At 37.0% G+C, this 22411-nt stretch overlaps 1 protein-coding gene across 1 annotated transcript in view; it reads left to right on the plus strand.

Moving 5' to 3' along the window:
- The window catches only part of LOC103036681 (macrophage mannose receptor 1), a 130195-nt gene that overhangs the window by 31014 nt on the left and 76770 nt on the right, over positions 1 to 22411 (plus strand). The window lies entirely within an intron of this gene.

The raw sequence follows: 22411 nt of genomic DNA on the forward strand, positions 1-22411 counted from the left end.
ACAACAAAATAGGAATGGATGAGTCCCACTGCAGGGGCGGAGTCCAAGGTGAAGTAGGTGGAGTTGGTCCAGCCTATTGGTTTTAGACTGAGAGGTTGGTTTTATTTGTGAATTGACACTTGTGAGATATCATAGAAAATAGAACATCAGTTCAGTAGGGAAATAGAGTAATACACAGTGAAAATGGGGGACAGAGGTGAACAGGGGGAAAAGGCTTTTGTATGGGTATATATATATATATATATATATATATATATATATATATATATATAAGAAAATATATATATATATATATATATATATATATATATATATATATATATATATATATATATATATATATAAGAAAATATAAGGATATAAAAAACCTAACTATACAAGGTAAGGATCTATCTGTAAACGGAGCGGTGCAGTAGATGTTACTAATGGTCATAAATAATTAAATAATTAACAGAGTAAAGTGCGATGACATCGATTACGAAAGTGACTGATGTGACATAGAAATATAATATAATATAATATAATAGAATATATGCATACGTTATAAGACAGTTCTAAAATGAAAATGTGAAAATGTGAATACCCAATCATGAGTACAGTGTACTTTAATGTAAGCAAGGTTGGGGAAGTGTTAATATTAATAATTAAGTTGTTGAATAATGGTGGGTGAATGGATAGATAATTAGAGAATTTAGAGAATTTAATAAAGGGATTATGGGGTTGGTTAGCAAAACAAATAAAAAAGAAAAAAAGAAAAGGGGGAGTCAGAATTGAGGAAAATAATTAGCTTAATTTTGGGGGCCCTAACCTAACAGGGACATATGTCTAACTCTTTATTCTATAAGCAAATCTAATAATGGAAATAATGAATGTATGTGGCGCTGTCGGAATCGTTTCCTATTACAGAAATACTAAGCAATTTGGATTGGCCATTTTTGCAGTGCTTTGTAAAAACTGAGCAGTACATTTTTCCCCATATAGTTCACTATTAATGACATTATATTATAATAATATTGTACAGAAGATGTATGCTAGAAATTCCAAAATATACTATGCCATGCAGTACTGCTGTGTCAGATGTCCTCAGAGCAGGACAAATAAACATGGTTTATTATTTGATTTTTAAATAATCAGTTCAATAAATAGAAAATGCTGCATGGTGAATAGTGAATGAATTAATGAGCGAGCCATTCCAAACACAGCTTTTTCTATCAGGTGATTTAGTCAATGATCTTACTGATCGTTTCTTATTCAGACTGATCTCAGTTCAGTCCTAGCTGAATGAGACTTATATAAGACGGATGTAATATCTAATTTCTCTATGTTCTCAGGTATCTCAGTCTATGCTGACATTTTGATCCTCTTAAGAGGGATAGTTGATTTCAGACACCAGTGAGGAAAGACCTTACTGATTTGAAAAGGAAACTCAGTATTGGATGTAATACAAGCATTAGTGAATTGGGTCTTTCTCATTTTAAATAAGGGGACATCAAATGTGTTTAAAAATGCAGCTCTCTGTTTTGCTTTACGGTATTAAATTAGACTAGAAAGAGATCTGGAAAACAGCATAAATTTAGTTTTCATGCTTATACAATGCCACCTATAAAACAAATGCATAATTTTCTGGCTGTAGCATGAACAAAATCAGCTAAGCAATATAAAATTGTTTCATCTGCATTATGGTAAAGTTTGCAATCTGAGAAGCAGAGCCAGCTCTATAATTTATGTATATATTAAATAAAACTGGACCAAAATTTAACCTTGTGGTACATCTGTGAGATACAGATGCCAAATCTGAATAATTATTCATTGACATGCACTCTTTTGGGTCTATTCCAGAGCAGTGGCATCAAAGCAAATAATTTAAGCTAAATTCAGTGGGAGAGAAAAGGTGATACTGATGGTAATAAAGAAAATCTGTATACAATAATAACAAATAATAAACCATGGGTACTTGGTGCCTTGCACAGGCTTTTACGGTCAACACCAGAGTGTGAGTTTCTGACAGTATGACATACCTGGGTTTGCGCTCCCTAACTGTACCCTGCAGGAACACTACAGCACTGAATGTAGATTAAACAGTGCTGCTACGCTGTGTGTGGTTCAGTGGGATAGGCTGGTTAGCCAAAGACGGGTAAGATCCCAACATATTACACAGGGACAACCTAAGGCAGGCACAGTCTCGATCTGACCACCACATGCATTTTAACAGAAAACGGAGAAAACATCGTGGAAGGGAAGCGCAGCCCAGGGGGGAGTGAGTGGATGAATGACGTGATGGGGTGTGTGTTCAGTGGAGGCCTGGGCAGGGTAGACCAGCCCAATGGACAGTCAGAGGGTGAAGCAATTTTGTGTTAAGTTTTTTGAAACAGAAATTCTGTTTCAGAGAAAGGGGGAGATGAAAATAGATAATCATTATTACCACCATTATTTGCCCAATAATTATTTTATACTTTTTTATCTTTTTTAAAACCTATTACTTTTTATCTCTCACCACTATTACTAAAAAAATTTGACCAATCATTATTTTATACATATAGAGCATTGTTGAACTTTTAGTTTATTTATGTATCTATTTATTTTTAACTTTTGGTATTAAAACAACCACTATGCAGATGAGCAATTACTTTCAGCAATATTGGAAAAGTCTTAGCTTTTAAGACACACTCAATCCTAATTTTTAAAATAAGAAATTTAGACACTTTAGAATTCACAAAATTAAACTTTCACTATTCAATATGTAAGCCTTTTTTTTTTTTTTTAACAAGAGGAACAATGTGGGGGGCTTGATAAATTGTTTAAGGAAATAGATGTATAGTTGATAATTGTGAAAAGCAGTCTGCTGTGCATTGCATATGCATAAATACATATTGAACATATTGATCAGTAAATGAAAAGCATTGTTGGGATTTTATTTGCTATAATAACAAGAACAAAGCAAAGCATAAAATTGTTAATGGAACGATTGATACAGAGAAAAATAATCACGTTCCACTTATCCCAATTCTTTAAGCACTTCTATTCTAATCTAGAAATCAAGTCTTTATAAAATCTTGGGAACTGAATAAAGTCAGAAACATAATTTCTTAGTAAAATAGCACACCGCAGAAAATTAAAGTGGCAGGTAAAATAATATAGCCACAAGCGGTGATTCTAAAGTCCAAGCAAGAGTAACCCAAGAAAGCCCAGTACATCAATATGGAACCATTCCTGAGACAGAAGCCACATTATGTGTAGTTTGTGCAGAGTTTAAAACTTTGGGCCGTGATATTGTATAAATCAGTGTGGAGATGAATGGGAGAATAGAGCAGCTGATCATTAAAACTTTGCATGGAGCAATAATAATAAACATGATTCAGATATATTTCCAAATGTTTGTTCCTTATTTATTATCTATATAGTATTATCAATACAATATAAGAAGATACGCAGGAAGCATTGAGTGGGAGTGAAAATATGTTATGTACAATGATGCTGCAGAGTTGAGGTGCTGATCTTTAACTTTGGTAGGGTCTTTGAGAGTGGAAGTAGAAGTGTTTGAGTTTGTGTGTGCGCATGAGCGTGTGTGCATGCATGAGAAATAGTGTGTGTCTGGTGGTAAACTTGGTCGTGCAAATTGGAAGTGTTTGTAAGATCTAATTTGGATATAAGAGATTAGTTATAGCCACAGGGAAGCAGTTACACTAAAAGGGAAAGGGATGTGAACAAAAGGAAGCTAAAAGCCAGTAATTAATGGTGCTGATAATTAAATGGTGTAATTTAAAATTTAAAATTACTAAATGTTACGGATTGAACGCACATTTGACAGTAAAGATCATGATTGAGTATAACTGAAAATCAGGACAACTGCAGAAGGTAAGAAAACAAAAATTGGGCTGAAATCTGTGCACAGACAAAATTTAAATATGAAATAATTAACTTCCAAGGGGAAATTAGAGCTCAAGTTAAGTGTGATAAATGTATTTTAACCATGTATTTTAACTTGCAGGAAGGAGACACGGCGGAAGCATTAAAAGACTTCCAAAATGAATAGAGAACCTTACACATGATTATAACGAATACAAAAGTCTCGTTTCAGATCTGTTTACACAGGGGGAGAAGGAGAACGTGGTGCAAAGGTGGACCAGTCCGGACACAGAGTGAGGGCTCCTCCGCCATTACGCACGAAAGGGGAACGAGCATGGCTGGATTGAGCCTTTCCAGGTGACTGAGAGAACAACGTACGCAGATCAGCTGATGGGCGAGGGTTCTACAGCTGTGCAGCAACAGAGATCGCTCACAGAGCAAGCAGGAGGAGACGAGACAGCAGCAGCTGAAAAGTCTGACCCTGCAGCAGGAAGGAGGGGCAGCAGAGCCCCGCAGCACGGGCCTGGCCTGGCCACAGCAGAGAAAAGAGTTTCTCAGAGCGCAGCAGCAGCAGCACACAGCCTGGCTGTGACCGAGGAGAGAGGAAGTGAGGGAGTAACTCATTCAACAACGTTTCGATTGCGTCAAAGTACACTACATACAGAAACTCTTAAACACATCTCATTAAAGAACACACATAGTCTTATCACACACCAACTCATACTTTTCATTCACTGATATTGCAGACATCAAGAGCCAGAATAAAGCTCTTTTCGTACGTGGGGCTGAGGTAGTCTACCTTCAGAACCCTGAAGCAAGAAGAAAGAAGAAAAGAACAACACGCATTGTAACTTTAACATTTACACATATAGGGTTATAGACTGTGATTTGCTAAATTAGGGGGGGAACACATTAATCTTTCTTTACAGGTTGTCCTGGACATTGTTTTCCTTTACAGGTTGCCTTGGACTCTTGAAAAAACGGAATTGTAAAAAAAAAAAATATATATATATATATATATATATATATATATATACACTCTGTAACCTTAACACTTACACATATAGGGCTATAGATAACAAGTTTACTAAATAGTGGAAAACTTAGAGGGAAAACACATTTATGGTTTAATAATGGCTTGGTACGGAAAAAGAGGGTGGGACAGGTCAAAGTACGGGCACTATAACCAACCAGCATTTCCTCTGGATATTCCAATATGGCTCCAGATAATAATAACCATTACTCTAATGGGTATAATGATAATAAAAGTAAACCACCATGTATTTTACCTATACTGGAGTGTGAGGAAGAGCAGGAGGAAATGCTGTAAACCAACCAGTCTTGGGGATGACTTTAGGGCAATGATGTCACTTCCTCCTTTGATAGGGTTCAAAGTATTAGCCGCCTGGGGCAGAGGGGCTGTGGGAGAATTTTTCCTGTCAAAATTGGTTGGAAGGCTGCCGGACAGGTTTTCGCTCCCACCATTAGTAAAATGTTCACACATATGTTTATCAAGTGTTGAACATATGTAAATACATATTTGGAGGAATTACGATGTGTTGACGTATCTGGTTGATACGTCAAAAGCGGGAATTGAAGAGTAACTGTTTATTATACTTTGGGTGTATTGACAAATATCTTTCAGTATCTATAATTACATAATCATTGTGTGAAACATTGTATTTTATATGCATAACCAATATTCACATTGTATTTGATCATTTTTACTCACAGTGTATTTTACACGCAATTATATAGAAGATTAACCAATAATCACAATATATTCTTTACATATATAGTAAAACATTGTTTGATCAGGCATGTGACTAACACAGATTCTATTATGACAAATTAACCCACACGATACATAAGGCGTTTACTAACACATAGGATTTATTGTATGGCGGTCTAACCACGCGCTACTAACACATTAACATATAACATATGAGATCTATTGTGAGACTTATGTAGCTCATGCTTGAAGCATTTCGTTCACTGCATGACCCTAACTAACGGTCATCAACTCGACTGGTACACTCGGTACGAGACTACATTTCTACAGAGGAGGCTTTTAGATCAAAGCGGCCTTCTGTGTGTGGGGGAACCTGCAGCGGCTTCAAAGAGGGGGGTGACGCACACACACAGATAGTGCCACGATGTTCCATTCTGGAAGAACACAGTCAAGGCCAAACACTAGTGGTCCAGTCAGACACGTGAAACTTGAGTACTAACACGTGAAATTATGCATATTAACATGAGCTAATCGTTAGCAACGCCTCATCAGCAGGTTTCACGTCATTTGGGGTATAAACATGGAGTCAGATCAGAGGGGGGTCAGAACTTATACTGGGACGGCTGTTAGACGGTCTTTCATGTGTGGGTTCTCCTGAATATTCAGTGCTTTGTAATAAATACTTGGTTTGCTTTCAACTTCACTCCACCTGTCTGACTCTCTCTATCAAACGAACACGCAGGGGAGTTGTACCCCGGACGAGAGGTGGGTGTTGACCCACCTTTCATTTTCTTTTCTACAACAACGTGTAAGAAGGTTTTTACACAAGCAGCAGACGTCCAGGGAGAAATTTGCAGCTTTACTCGCGGACTACAATTCACGTTCATCAGTAAGGTAAGAGACGTACTTGCTATATACATAAATAGTGACCAAAACAGCGAAAACAAATAGCGAAACATAAAACTCAAGTAATAATAAAATGTGTTTGTTGTTTAGGACTTGTAGATAGTAGTCCTAATTTATTATGGGTAACACTAACCATTATGGTGCTCTTTAGAACCCTTTTCAAAAATATTCTATGCAGAATTGTGTATAAAACGTCCTCCGTTTACAGTAGCGTCGCATCACTGACGTCATCTTGATCCGTGCCCGGGCACGGTTTGCGCTCACACTGCATCTGTACCGTGCCCAGGTCCAAGTGAACCGTGCTCGGGCCCACCTCCCCAAGCGGGCACGGTTCGGAGCGATCACACTAGCCAAACCAACCTTGCTTTGGGAGGTAACCGTGCCCGGGCACGGTTCGGATTGCCTAGTGTGAGTACACCCTTACTTTAGATCCTTCTTTGAGGTTGCACTGACCAAGCAGTGTTTTAAATAGAGAAGGGGGGTAAGACTTCCGCTGAACTGCTGCTAAGACCAAACCAAAGTTGCTTGCCGTGATCCGTTTCTTGCGATAGGCTGACCTGGTATACATGCAAACAAAACAAAATATTATATTTATAATTAGTTATACATACAATACAACACACAATGTGCTGCTAACTTAGACTACTAATTACAACTAAAAAAATATTTGCATGGGTTTTCAAGTTGCTCACTTAATTTATCCTTTATATACATTTTAAGTTGCAGTGCTTTCAGGGCCACAGCAGTTTTTAATTACTAACCTCATGATGTGGATGGTGCCATCTCAGATACTCTCTTGGCAGCAATTTCGTCCGTTTTGGGTGTTTTCGCCCTTTTCCATGCGCATTCCACATCGGTGCGAGACACGTTTTTCTCCACCCAAATCAACAAGGCTGCCATATGATGGCACTTGTCTTTACCGATTGGACACTCGCAGCTGCTGTATCTCACTGACTGACCCTCAACATGCACCTGTATTCAAAATAATTTAACCCTCGCTGTCCCTAACACTTCTACAAGACCTTACCAGTGCTGTGAACATATTAGTAGTCTAACAATACGTCTGTATTAGCTAGCTAGTTAGCTAGTGGCAGCAGAGCCGGTTTATTAAGGTTAGCTAAGCTAAGCTAAGTTACTCCTAACATCTGACTCACCTCAACCTCGTAAATCGTCTTTTTCACGGACGCCTGGACTCTACCCCTAAATACACCACCTGGGAGAACAGCTACACTTAGTACTCTATTTGAATTGAAAGAGTTTAGACCTTTTTTAACCCTCAATGGTGCCTCACTAAAGAAAGAAGTTATTGTAAACAGGTTTACAGGCTCCGCCATCCTTGTCTGTTGTTGACTGAGCAGTGTTTGGATCCGGAAACGGCTGAAACGTCACGCATGGCGTCACACTTAACAACTCCATACTCCCCAGGCTAAACCAAAAAGAGTACATGTGACTGATAACAATCATACACACACACACACACACACACACACACACACACACACACAATACATATTTACATAACTGTTTTTTTCATTCCTACATACAACACATTAGGACATAAGGAAAAGGTAAGTATATATACAGTGCCTTGCAAAAGTATTCACCCCCTTGGATTATTTCCCTATTTTACTACATTACAACCTGTATGTATTTTTTTTAATCTGAATTGAATGTGATGCATCTGCACAAAATAGTCTACATTTTAAAGAAAATATGAAAATAAAAAACTGAAAATTGGCATGTGCATATGTATTCACCCCCTTTGTTATGAAGCCCCTAAAACTTTCTGGTGCAACCAATTACCTTCAGAAGTCACATGCTTAGTGAAATGAAGGCCACCTGTGTGCAATCTAAGTGTCACATGATCTGTCTTTTCTGAAAGGCCCCAGAGGCTGCAACACAATTAAGCTAACCAAACAACACCATGAAGACCAAGGAGCTCTCCAAGCAAGTCAGGGATAAAGTTGTAGAGAAGTATAAGTCAGGGTTGGGTTATAAAAAATATCCAAATCTCTGATGATCCCCTGGAGCACCATCAAATCCATCATCATTAAATGGAAAGAATATGGTACCACAACAAACCTGCCAAGAGAGGGCCGCCCACCAAAACTCTCAGCCCGGTCAAGGAGGGCATTAATCAGAGAGGCAGCACAGAGACCAAAGGTAACCCTGAAGGAGCTGCAGAGTTCCCAAGCAGAGACTGGAGTATCTGTTCACATGACCACAATAAGCCGTACACTCCATAGAGTTGGGCTTTATGGAAGAGTGGCCAGAAAAAAACCTTTACTTACAGGCAAAAATAGGAAGGCTCGTTTCGAGTTTGCAAAAAGGCATGTGGGAGACTCCCAAACTGTATGGAGGAAGGTACTGTGGTCAGATGAGACCAAAATTGAACTTTTTGGCCACCAAGGAAAACGCTATGTCTGGCGCAAACCCAACACATCCCATCACCCCAAGAACACCATCCCATCATGCTGTGGGGATGTTTTTCAGCAGCAGGGACTGGAAAACTGGTCCGAGTCGAGGGGAAGATGGATGGTGCTAAATACAGGGATATTCTTGAGCAAAACCTGTTAATGTCTGTCAGTGATTTGAGACTAGGGCGGAGATTTACCTTCCAACAGGACAATGACCCAAAACATACTGCTAAAGCAACACTTGAGTGGTTCAAGAGGAAACGTGTAAACATATTGGAATGGCCTAGTCAAAGCCCAGACCTTAATCCAATTGAGAATCTGTGTTCAGACTTGAAGATTGCTGTTCACCAACGGAAACCATCTAACTTGAAGGAGCTGGAGCAGTTTTGCCATGAGGAATGGGCAAAAATTCCAGTGGCAAGATGTGGCAAGCTCATAGAGACTTATCCAAAGCGACTTGCAGCTGTAATTGCTGCAAAAGGTGACTCTACACTAAAAGTACTAAAAGTACTGACTTACGGGGGTGAATAGTTATGCACACTGATGTTTTCAGTTATTTTGTCCTATTTGTTGTTTGCTTCACAATAAAAAAAATGTTAAATATTGAAAGTTGTATGCATGGTCTGTAAATTAAATGATGCAGACCCTCAAATATTCCCTTTGAATTCCAGATTGTGAGGTAACAAAATGTGAAAAATGTAAAGGGGGTGAATACTTTCGCAAGGCACTGTATCTATATATATAAACATATATAATTAATTATATTAAAATTCCTTCTTTTTACATATGTCAACTGGAACCCCCCCTGCACCAGAGATTTCCCCCTACCCAATGAATGGTATAAAAGCTGGGGGACCCACACACTGCCACTCCCTAAGGAAACAGGTAAGTAACAGGCTGATCTGTATAAATTAATATTAAAAGTGTAAAGTGTCTTTAAATGTCTTTCAGGAGTTTGGTGATTGGTGAAGGGAGCTACTATATCACACGGACTATTCTTAAAAGACAGGCCTGACACTAGAACAGCTACTGTGTCAGACTGCACAGGCAAACTGACCTGAAAGTTGAGACAAATGTATTTTACACACAGTTTTTGGACCCATATTTACCATAGCTATAGACATATTTTTCTGCTGATAGACTTTTTTTATGATGTGATCTGCCAGCACGTAGATTATCCATCCATCCATCCATCCATCCATCCATCCATCCATCCATCCCTCCATCCATTGTCAATACCACTCACATACTCACACCTAGAAGGCCATTTCAACCAATACTCAATTCGCCTGAACCCAGAGGAAACCCACGCAGATACAGGGAGAGAACATGCACAAGTCCACACAGAAAGGGAATCAAAGCCAGGCTGCTACCCACTGTGCCACGGTGCCGCCCCATGTAAATGATATGATATGGAATTTTGACAATTCTGACATTTTAGTTTATTTATTTGAACAAATTCATGGCATCTAATAAAGATAGTATTACATTACAAGTTCCTTTCCATTAGTTCACCCTTTTTATTAACATGTAATTGGCTAAATATTGCAGATGTCTTCGAAAAAAAAAACATATAGGAGAAAAGCCTAAGCTAAGCTAAGCTAAAAAATGGATATAAATGTAGTTAAGAGTAAATTCAGAAACATAAAATATAAATATCCAGTGCCTGACCTCAGGTATGTGTGTATATCTAACACACTGGATATATGAATAGGATCAGTTAGATTATTTCACTGTACATAAAACCCTGAATGCATATCTACAGTTCTTATCGAGCCATTTGAAGTCTTGCTCTGTGTCTATGGCACCGCAGTGCTGAGACAGTGGAAGTTGTGGGACTTGCCCTCCCACCCAGTTGGTCCAGGAACTCAAATCACTCCCATCAGACCAAAACCAGAAACCAAAAAGTTGGCTCTGTCCAAGCCCCACCCACAAAGTCCCAGAGATACCCCTCCTCCTGAGCTCGTTCTTCACCTCATTGTGGTCAGACTCAGTATGAATGTGCAGCAGACCAGCCCTGTTATCTTTCTTACAGTAGTAAAAAGCGTTCTCCCAGTTCATACGGTCTTCACTGACATGGAGGGAAGCTGATGGAGACAGAAAATACAAAGTCTTAGAGTTAGATCTGAACTTATAGGATTATTCAAATTCTCACATAAACAGCAGACTCTGATTACTAAAAGTAAAAAATCAGATTTTTAAAAATCGTATTTGGATTTTAGCTCAGTAATCTTGTTTCTCAGTGCATTTAAACTCTTAACTGGAGTATTCTGGAATTTCTTAGTCAGTGCCTGAGTGAAAACAGACCCTGGTGCAATAAATAAGCGAGCAGTGTTTAATGCAGCGCTCACAGGGTGGAGACAAAACAAAACAAAACACTGTGGGAGCAACACTGAAACTGAGGAATTAAATAAACAATCCTCATCTTCTAGCTCAGTGGCTCTCCATGTTTTAAGACTATGTACCACCAATGACCAAACTAAAACCTTCAAGTAGCACCTAAAGGCCATTTCACTGGATCACATGAACTGCACACATGATTTTTGTATTTTTCACACTATAAGGTGCACCGTATTATAAGATGCACTATGAAAAAAAATCTATTTTCTGGTCTGTTTTCATACACAAGGCAAAAATACGGTATTTATACACATGAAAGTTAGACGCGTAAATCCACACATATACATGTAGTCATATCTTTTACCAACTCTTCTTCACCTGTTGTGTGGAGCTTGCCCACTTTTTGTAGTCTGTAAGTATATACTCTATAGTATGGTAAGTTGTTTGGTTATTGTTTTTGGTTAATACAGTATTCCTATTTATTCCTATTTAGTGTTTTCTAGCTTATTTAGCTATTAACTGGAATGCAGAAACTGTCGGTTGATATAGCACATATTGTGGCATTCAGTGAAAGTGATGTTAACAATTTTAAAACTAGTTCTGAGAGTGAAGGACTGAAGTGTAGGCTTATATAACCTACAGGTTCTAACAGATACAGCAATAAACACAAACAAATGTAATGATGGGAATAAAAACAGATGAAAACGATAGATTTTTTCCAACATGGGAGAGGAACAATAGGCCTTAAATACATAGAGACACCTGGGAGTAATCAAGTAATCAACCAATCAGTAATCAGAAGAGGCAGAGCGCGACAGCAGCGTCATTGTAGTCCAGGCTGAGCATGCTGGGAGTTAGAGTCTTTAGGAGTAACAGGAAGTAGAGCAGTGTTGCGAATCAATTAGTTAAAACAAACATTTATTTAACATTTAATCACAGTTATTCTGTGATCTTATTGACAGATGGCAAAGCAAAAATCCCATTTTTACTGACTTTTCTGATTATCTGATTACCCCAGATTATGCAAACGCATTAATCGGATAACTAACAAACTTTGATGTTCTGCAGTGATATGATTTATTGATAGAGCTGTTTGTGTGTGTAAATCAGGACTTACTGCTGTAGCACAGAGCAGATCCAGTATTACTGCACGGTACTGAATACATTTTTCCTGATACCAGTTTCACACAGTCTGCTGGAGAAGGTTTAGGGTGATCGTCCCACCAGTTTCTGTAACCAGATCTTCCTCCGTCAGCCCACTGCCAGTCATCACGCAGCAGACCAATCCAGAAGGAAGCGCTGCTCTCCATCCGTGCCTTCTTCACTGCTTCATTCTGCTCCTGATCTCTGATGCTGACCAGATCAGTGTAGTTCTTCCTGCAGTAACTCTGAGCTTCATACCAGTTCAGAGACTGATCAGTGATCAGGTGATAGCTGAGTGTGTGGTCAGTCTGATCTGTGGAGGGAAAGCAATGAAAACTTTGCATTTAAAAAATAGTTCAGAATTAATACAATTGAAATATCTGTAGTTTATAATCAGTATTTACCTTGTTTGTAACACATGAAGTTTCTTGTCTCTGTACACTGAATTTTGTCCCATGATCCATCAGCCTTCATAGTAGAACAGCAGGGCAATGAGCCACAGTCTCCAGTCTCCTGATTTCTGAATGTAACGTCATCACCATTAGACCATTTTACACTGGACTGATTCCTGTACAGACCAGTCCATGCAGAGCCGATACCAGTCAGTCTGATCAGTGCAGTGATGTCTTCATCATTATACACAGTGACCAGATCAGTGTAGTTCTCTCTACAAGCTGCTCGAGCTTCAGACTGAGTCAGGTTCTTCTCTATGAGATGGAAAGTTGTGAGAGAATTGTTTTGTTCTGCAGGAGAAAAGACTGTGGAGAAACGTTCTGTAGTTAATGAAGCGGAACAGAAATTAAAGGGTTTAGATGTGATGTGTGTGAATACTGTGATGTGATGATCTTTGTGATGAACTCTATGATTAATCGCACTGATTCTTCTTAAGTTTTTATAGTGGATATTTAAATTAAAGAATGAATGTAAGAAACATAAAATACAATTACATTTATATTAGTGGTGTCAATTATAATACTAGTATATATTTGTATGTTTGAGGGGAGATAAAGCCAACGTGGGGCGCTGGAATAAAGAATGTATAATAAATTGAATTAAGGAACTTTTTTTTGTCTTTATTGTAAACATCTCAGCTTGATTGTAAGGATTTCTGAATTAGAACTTAATTAACTGAGTATTAAAGGGTGTTTTCACAACTGTATTTGGTTTCTATGGTCTGAATCAGTTGATGAGTTTGTTTATTTGGAGTGTTTCTCTCTCTGTTTGGTTTGGTTTCATACAGGTAAAAATCTTAACACACCAAAATGCACACCAATAAACCACTCGAGCACATTGTCTTCTCTGATTGGTCAGAGCTCTCTGGCGCGGGAGCAAGAAAGTAAATATAGTGAGAAGATTCCGTGTTCCAGCTCGTATATCTGTGCAGTGTGAAGCTGATTTAACACAGAACACTGAAAATTTGCAGCTTTACTTTCAAACACAGTGTTTTTAATGGGACATGCAGCGCAGATGTGAGCAGTGAATGCAGCACATACCACCGCTTAGTGTGTAAACAGCATGAAGCAGCAGAGACAGCATTTGTTAATAGTAGTATATTATCTGGCTAATATATCAGATTAAAATGCACCTAATCAGCAGTTTAGCTTAATAAAAAAAAAATAAGTATATTTGATAGCTGGGTCGGATCGAGACTGGATCACGTTCTCACCACGAGCGAACGACTCCATAAAAACAATTTTGCATTGGACGGGGCGGGGCAGATTATGGCAGAAGTTGATGTCAAACTTGGTGGTGTAATTAGTTGCATTATAAAACGTATAACGTATAATAACGTGCCACTGATTCCAAATTAATTGCTTCTGTTAACTCTTTAACATTGACAGCCAACAAACTGCGAATACATCTTCAAGGAAGGTCTAGTAATAAGTTCTTATCCACATATAGGCCTACACTCATCTATTTGTAATTTTTTCATCCCTTGTTCCTTCCATTTACTCCTATCCAAGTCCTAGAGAGTGTCTGTATTTTGACAGCCACCAAATTTATTGTGCTCCATCAGGGCGGGAAAGTTTGCCCAGTAGCATGTTGTACACCATATTTTATAATTACTCATGTAGACATTTACTTTTACCTTCATTCTAAAGGTATTATATTTAATTCAAATCAAACAAAGCAAATGCTTGCTGGTAAAAACTTGTAAGTTTACTTCTTGAGTTTTACACTTGAGACTGAAGTAGTTAACAAGTTCTAGGTACAAATGCACAACCAATTAGCATGGTGCTAACTGCACACCAAAAGACAAGACGCTCTGTAAACCAGGTGGAGCTGTTAAGTAGTCTCTAATAGACTTGATTGAGTGGGTTTTAATACTGTACACTACCAGTCAAAAGTATTTTTAATATTTAAAGAAAATCATATGGAATTATTTTGTGTTAACAAACCAGATTTTGTTTAAATTGTAAAATTAGATTATTTAAAGTAGCCCCACTTGTTTAGATGACAATTTTGTAAATCTTGTCATTTTCTCAGTCAGCTTTTTGAGGTAGAGTCACCTGGAATTCAGGCTTTCAGTTAACAGCTGTGCTGAACTTGTCAAGAGTTAATTACATGATTTTGTTTTGCGTCTTAATGTTTGAGAGCATCAGTTGTGCAGTTGTGAAGAGGTAGAGTTGGTGTACAGTGAATAGCCCTATTTGAGTCATGCTCTAATCCATGTTATGACAAGAACTACTCAACTAAGTAAAGAAAAAAAGTTCTTAAAGAAAAAATGATGAAAAAATTTCAAGAACGTTAAAACTATCCTCGCAAAGATCATCAAAAACATTATGATGAAACTGGTTCTCATCAGGACCGCCCCAGGTAAGGAAGAGCAAAGGTTCCTCGGTTGTACAGGATAAGTTCATCAGAGTTACCAGCCTCAAAAACTGAAAGTTAACAGCTTAACCCCAGATAAGAGATGCTAAATGATTTACATATATAGTATTTTGGTTTGTTTAACACTTTTAAGTTTCTACATAATTCATTATGTGTTTCTTTATAGTCTGGGTGACTTTAGTATTCATTTACAATGTAAGAAAAAAAACATTGAATTAGAAGGTGTGTCCAAACTTTTGATTGATACTGTTTGTCTAAACATAATCTAAAAACATGAAATAAAGCACAGATAAAATTCAGATTTAGCTGCACAGCTTTAGTCCACAATTATAGACAACAGTAATAAAGTCAAAATCAGCATTTAATCTGTGATCGAATTATGAATACAATGTTTAGACGTTATTATGGATGATTAATACTTAATACTAATTTATTTATTATATTAAATATTATTAAAATTGTTTTATGGCAAAACAACCACTAGAGGGCCTCAGTTGTTTTTAAAAATATATATTTTATGACTCGAGGAAAATACACAGTATCTGGTCTCAAATATTATTTTTTATATATTATTTTCTAAAATCTAAATCTAATGATGCCAGTACAAGCCTTGCTCTGTGTCTACACAGCACTGGTGGGTAAGTGGAGGATCTGGTGGTCTCTCTCTTTAAAGTGGTTCAAAGAACACAAATCTTTCCTTTCTCACCAAAACCAGGAGCTTCAGTGTCAAAGTCTGAATCAACATGTAGAAGATCAGTTCTGTTACCTTTCCTACAGTAGTTCAGAGTGCCGCTCATACGGTCTTCACTGACAGATGCTGATAGAGACAGAAAAAATACAAAAGAAGCTTTAATTTACATACAGTGTTTTATATAGATGATACTGAACACTGCTGAGAGAGTTATAGAGAGTGAAGTCAGGACTTACTGTTGTAGCACAGAACAGCAGGCACAGTATTATTGCATGGCACATTTTGCCATTTCCCATTCACATTCAGCTGTGTACAGTTTGATGATGTTGATGATCGAGGGTAACTAGTGTTCGGTTCCAGTGCCCAGTTTCTGTAAGCAGATCTTCCTCCATCGGCCCACTCCCAGTCATCACGCAGCAGACCAATCCAGAAGGAATCACTGCTGTTCATCCCTGCTATCTTCACTGCTTCATTCTGCTCCTGATCTCTGATGCTGACCAGATCAGTGTAGTTCTTCCTGCAGTAACTCTGAGCTTCATACCAGGTCTTATTCTCAGTGATCAGGTGATAGCTGAAGGTGAGGTCAGTCTGATCTGTGGAGGAGAAAGAGTGAACACATTAACACTGAATTATAAAGCTGTCTGAAAAAATCAGTTAATACTGTTGAAATATTGATAGTTAATAATCAGTATTTACCTTGTTTATAACACATGAAGTTTCTTGTCTCTGTGCACGTTATATTGTCCCAGGATGCATCAGTCTTCATAGCAGCACAGCAGGGCTTTGGCCCACAGCTTCCAGTCAGAGCACTGAATGTAACTTCATCACCATTAGACCATTTAGAACTGAACTGACTGCGCTGAAGACCAATCCAGACTGTACTGTTTATAGGCAGAGTGTTATTCAGTGCAGTGTTCTCTTCTTCACTGCACACAGTGACCAGATCAGTGTAGTTCTCTCTACAAGCTGCTCGAGCTTCAGACTGATTCATACTCTTCTCAATGAGATGGAAAGTTCTGAGAGGACTTTGTTCTGCAGGAGAAAAGTCTGTGGAGAAAAGTTCTGTAGTTAATATAAGATTAACAACTGGTGGATGTATGATGTGTTCAAGAGTACATCTGAACTAATGTCCCGCCATGTTTATTCTGTTTTGTTTATTTATAGATATTTTATGATTATTGATAAAGGCATTTGTATGGAGATATTCAGCTTGAAGGTAAAAGTCTACTGGGAAAGCTTTTAATTCAGACTAGCAGTAAACAATCAGACCTCAGCTGTAGCTAGCTGTGTTCAGCTCTAGAGCTCCAGAGTGGAATGATGAAATCCTCGGAAATTATATTTATATTTATTTGGTGTAGATAGCTTCTTTATTGTCAGCCACAAAGGGGCGCTACTCAACTTAAAACCCTTGGACCATTTAAAAAAAATAGTTTCTATGTACGTTTATTTGCTTAATAATGACAAAAAATGTACAGAAGATGGTCACACATGCCAGCTGTAATTATTATATTAGAATCTAGGCTGCTCAAATATGTCTTAAAGAGTATCTACACTCTAAAACAGTTTTTATATTAATAGCTGAAATATGTTAAAATGTTGCTTCATAAAAATAAAAAATACCAGCCCTGATTAAAAAGCTGAAGAATGAGATGCAAACATCCTGCTGTAATTCACTCTTTTTACAGAGCCTTATGAGATATTTTTTTTCTCTTTTGGTATTTTGCTACTGCTGAGAAGTTCAGGGTATATCAAATATCAAAAAGATACTCTTTATTTATTTCAGAATATTAATTAAACATGGATACTCTGTCTCACACCTACACACATTGCTGCTTCTGTGAAGTTTTTCAACACATTTATCTTCTTAAGAATAATCTTTACTTCTTTATTTTTCATATTTTGCATTAATATTGTAACTTTTTAAAATTCTAAGAGTATTTAAACATGTTTACAAAGAACAATATGTGTTTAGAGTTAATAAGATACGATTAAACAAACATATTTGGATATAAATAAGATTCCACTGTAATTATTTTACATTAATTATTTTATTTTACATTTAAATATCCGTTGTTAAAAGTTCATTGTTTTGTGCGATTAATCAGCACTTTTTTTATATTACGACAGCTATACACATATACAGTTTTGAAAAAATTAAGAGACCACTTCAGTTTCTGAATCAGTTTCTCTGATTTTGCTATTTAAAGGTATACAGTACAGGCCAAAAGTGTGGACACACCTTCTCATTCAATGCTTTTTCTTTATTTTCATGACTATTTACATTGTAGATTCTCACTGAAGCATCAAAACTATGAATGAACACATGTGGAGTTTTATGTACTTAACAAAAAATGACCTGTCCTCCACAGTCACCGGACCTGAACCCAATCCAGATGGTTTGGGGTGAGCTGGAGCACAGAGTGAAGGCAAAGGAGTCAACAAGTGCTAAACACCTCTGGGAACTCCTTCAAGACTGTTGGAAAACCATTTCAGGTGACCAACTCTTGAAGCTCATTGAGAGAATGATGCCAAAAATGTGCAAAGCAGTAATCAGAGCAAAGGGTGGCTCATTTGAAGAAACTAGAATATAATATTTTTTTGTGTTAAGAACAAAACTCCACGTGTTCATTCATAGTTTTGATGCCTTCAGTGAGAATCTACAATGTAAATAGTCATGAAAATAAAGAAAACGCATTGAATGAGAAGGTGTGTCCAAACTTTTGGGCTGTACTGTATGTTTGAGTAAAAAGAACATTGTTGTTTTGTTCTATAAACTACTGACAACATTTCTCCCAAATTCCAAATCAAAATATTTTCATTTAGAGCATTTTTTTGCAGAAAATGAGAAATGGCTGAAATAACAAAAAATATGCAGAGCTTTCAGACCTCAAATAATGCAAAGAAAACAAGTTCAAAAAGTTTAAAGAATTCAGAAATCAATATTTGGTGGAATAACCCTGGTTTTTATCACAGTTTTCATGCATCTTGGCATGTTCTCCTCCATCAGTCTTACACACTGCTTTGGATAACTTTATGCTTTTACTCCTGGTGCAAAAGTTCAAGCAGTTCAGTTTGGTTTGATGGCTTGTGATCAACCATCTTCCTCTTGATTATATTCCAGAGGTTTTCAATTTGGTAACAAAAAGACATGCTTCAGTTTTAAGTGGTCTCTTTTTATTTGTTATTTAAATATATATTATATAGACACGGGCATGAAAAGTATTTGCCCCCTTAAAGATTTTTTTTGCATGTTTGGTCATACTTACATTTTTCATATTATCAAACAAACTTTAATATCAGACAAATATCAGAGTAAATATAATAAGCACTTTATTAAATTATGATTTTATTTATTAAGTTAAAAAACTATCTAGCCCATAAATGAACTGTGATTAATCACACTTTTAGAAATCTGAGTTCATTTTCACTACTAACCACAACCAGGCCTGATTACTACCAGACCTGAAGAATCAAGAAATCACTTAAATAGAACCTGTCTGATGACATGAAGCAGCTAAAAGATCTCAAAAAGCGACACCTCATGCCCTGATCTGAAGAAATTCATAAACAAAGTCATAGACATCTATTAATCTGAAAAAGTTTACAAAGTTACAAAGTTTCTAAGGCTTTGGGACTCTTATTATTCACAAATAGAGAAAACATTAAACACTGGTGCATCTTCCCAGAAATGGCCAGCCAATCAAAATTATTCCAAAAAGGCATGGACAACTCATCCAGGAGGTCACAAAAGAACCCAGAACAACATTTACAGAACTGCAGGTCTCACTTTCCTCAGTTAAGGTCAGTGTTTATGATTCAATAATGATAAAGAGTCTGGTCAAAATGGTATCCATGTTGTATCAAAGTAATTGATAATAAGTAGAGATGTACCTGGGAAGAGGACCAGGAGGAGGAAGATCAGGATGGTTGCCATATTTTCACCAAACACTTCCACCAGAATCAGTGGCGTGTGTGTTTAACATACAACATTAGAACTGTTCTAGACTGCAGTCAGGAGATCTGAAAAGGAGAAATAAATATAAAAGATAAGAGAGGGTAATGAAACATTACAGGTCATATTGGTATTTATTGTGATCAGTAATTCTATTCTAGCCTCTGTTGAGGAGTTTTTTTTAACCTGACGATGGTGAAGAAACCTCCTCTTTCACATGCTCCTCTGTTTGCTAGCTACTTCAGACATCTTCTTAAAAACTATACATTTACAGGTGCATCTCAAAAAAATGATGAATATCACTGAAAAGTTACTTTATTTCAGTTCAAAATGTGAAACTCATATATTATATAGATGTATTACACCCAGAGTGATCTATTTTAAGCATTTATTTCTTTTATTGTTGATGATTATGGCTTACAGCCTATGAAAACCCGAAAATGAGAATATTTGTTTAAATAATTATTAAATAATAATTTAACTTTTTCCAATTTTCTCCCCAATTCACACAGTCAAATACCCAACCCACTCATTAGGACTCCCCCTATCACTAGTGATGCCCCAACACACCAGGAGGGTGAAGACAGCACATGCCTCCTCTGATACATGTGAAATCAGACTCTGTCTCTTTCGAGCTGCTGCTGATGTAGCATTACAGAGCAGCATCACAGAGCTCTCGCTTCCGATACATCAGCTCACAGACGCCTTGTACAGAGTGACATCACCCAAGGGTGTCCAATGTGGACCCAAACCGATAAACTACTGAGAAGGATTTCATTCTGACTGTGTTCATTTAAAGCGGCAGAACTTTTCTTGTCTTTACGGAATACGTGCTACGTGGGGCGCAGTAAACTCACAGACCAATCACGTGTGGTGTAAGATCACCAAACGCTCTCCTCTGCCAATCAGATCTGTGCAGATGCGGGAGCGCTGAGCCACACAGGCAAAGTACACAGTGAGAAGCAGCAGTCGGAGAATAAAGCAAGAAAGGCTAATTCAGATGGTGCGCACCAGAAAAAGAAATTGAAATACTACATTTATAAAACATACTAACAGTAATAATATTAAATAAAGTAAAACTGCTGTTTTTAAACAAAGCTGATATTCTGGACATTTCTCCATATATTGTACGATTTGTCATTTATGTGATTATCATGACAGGCAGGCCTAAATCTTATATAAATAAAATCAAATAGAATTAAATTATTGAGGGTGTTTATTGTGTAATTATTGTGACAGGCCTATTTAAAACAATAAATATTCTTGAAATATAATTAATAGTATTTGTAACTGACAGAACTACTAGGTTTCTTCAGTATACAGGATATAGCACTGGATCATAACACAAGTTAAAAATGACCATGGTCCGGAATTTTCTCTATCTGGACCGTACTGAATTCTAATTAAATACCCCTGCCCTAGGGTGATGAGGGGAAAGAGTGATTATAGTGGCAGCACCAAAAAATTGAATATTTTTAAGGTACTTTTGGCAGTGTGGGCAGTGTGCTAAGTCCTGCTGGAAAATGAAACGCTATTAAATACCATAGAAAAGTTATACCATATTTCAAAGCATATGGAAATTATATTAATGACATCACACCTCATAAACATGTGTATCATCTAAAGTCCAGAGGATGTTCCAGTAGCACAAAGTTGTTTTTTTCCCAGTGCTCAACACTGCTTATATATATAAATATTAACAGATAAAATCAGCAGTACCACTTTAAATAAGGCTCCTTTATAAAGGGTTTAAAAAGAAGATAATTGATGGTTATAAACTAAGTTGTAAATAGTTTAAAACATTAATAAACGCTTATTAAACACATAGTAGAAAGCACAACAATGAAAATAACATGAACATTACATAAAATGATAAAGAAAACCAGTTCAGGCATTTAATATGTTATTACAGCTAAATAAATAAAGTTATTAACAGAAATGTTAATGATGCCTGATAGAAAAGACAAAGAAAGATACAGTACGTACAAATGAATTATTGTGGAATCACTATCTGGTATATGGCAGGTTTCTGTTGCCCTTTCTATTTCTGGGTTGTAACTGCTTAATAATGATTTATAACCTAATTAATAACCATTAATAAAAGCCTTCGTAAACAATTTATAAACCCTTAATAAAGGAGCCTCATTTTAAAGTGGTACCAAATCAGCCTTATTTATCTTTTCCCATGGGAAAAAAAATAACACTACAGTTTTCCACCAATGAAAACACGACACGTGGTCTGACTCCACCAGTTCTGGTTCTGCAGCTTGGAGAACCTGGGCAGATCCAGGGGTTCATGGTAATTGAGGTAAACTGAGATCTGCTTCTACACAATCACTCAGGTTTGTGGACGTTGCAGTGAAGGGATGCCAGTGTTTCAGGCTGGTCTCTTACATCTTAAAAAATTATCTCACAAAAAAATGATATCTTAGCAGATAAAATGCTTATAAATATATTCTAGATGTGTAACATTTCTCATTTTGAGTTTATTAAAGTATTATTTTTTAGAATTAATAACTTATTTTAAACTTCCTTGTACGCACTTGTTTTAA

Source organism: Astyanax mexicanus, chromosome 4 (assembly GCF_023375975.1).
Source record: "Astyanax mexicanus isolate ESR-SI-001 chromosome 4, AstMex3_surface, whole genome shotgun sequence".
NCBI lineage: Eukaryota > Metazoa > Chordata > Actinopteri > Characiformes > Acestrorhamphidae > Astyanax > Astyanax mexicanus.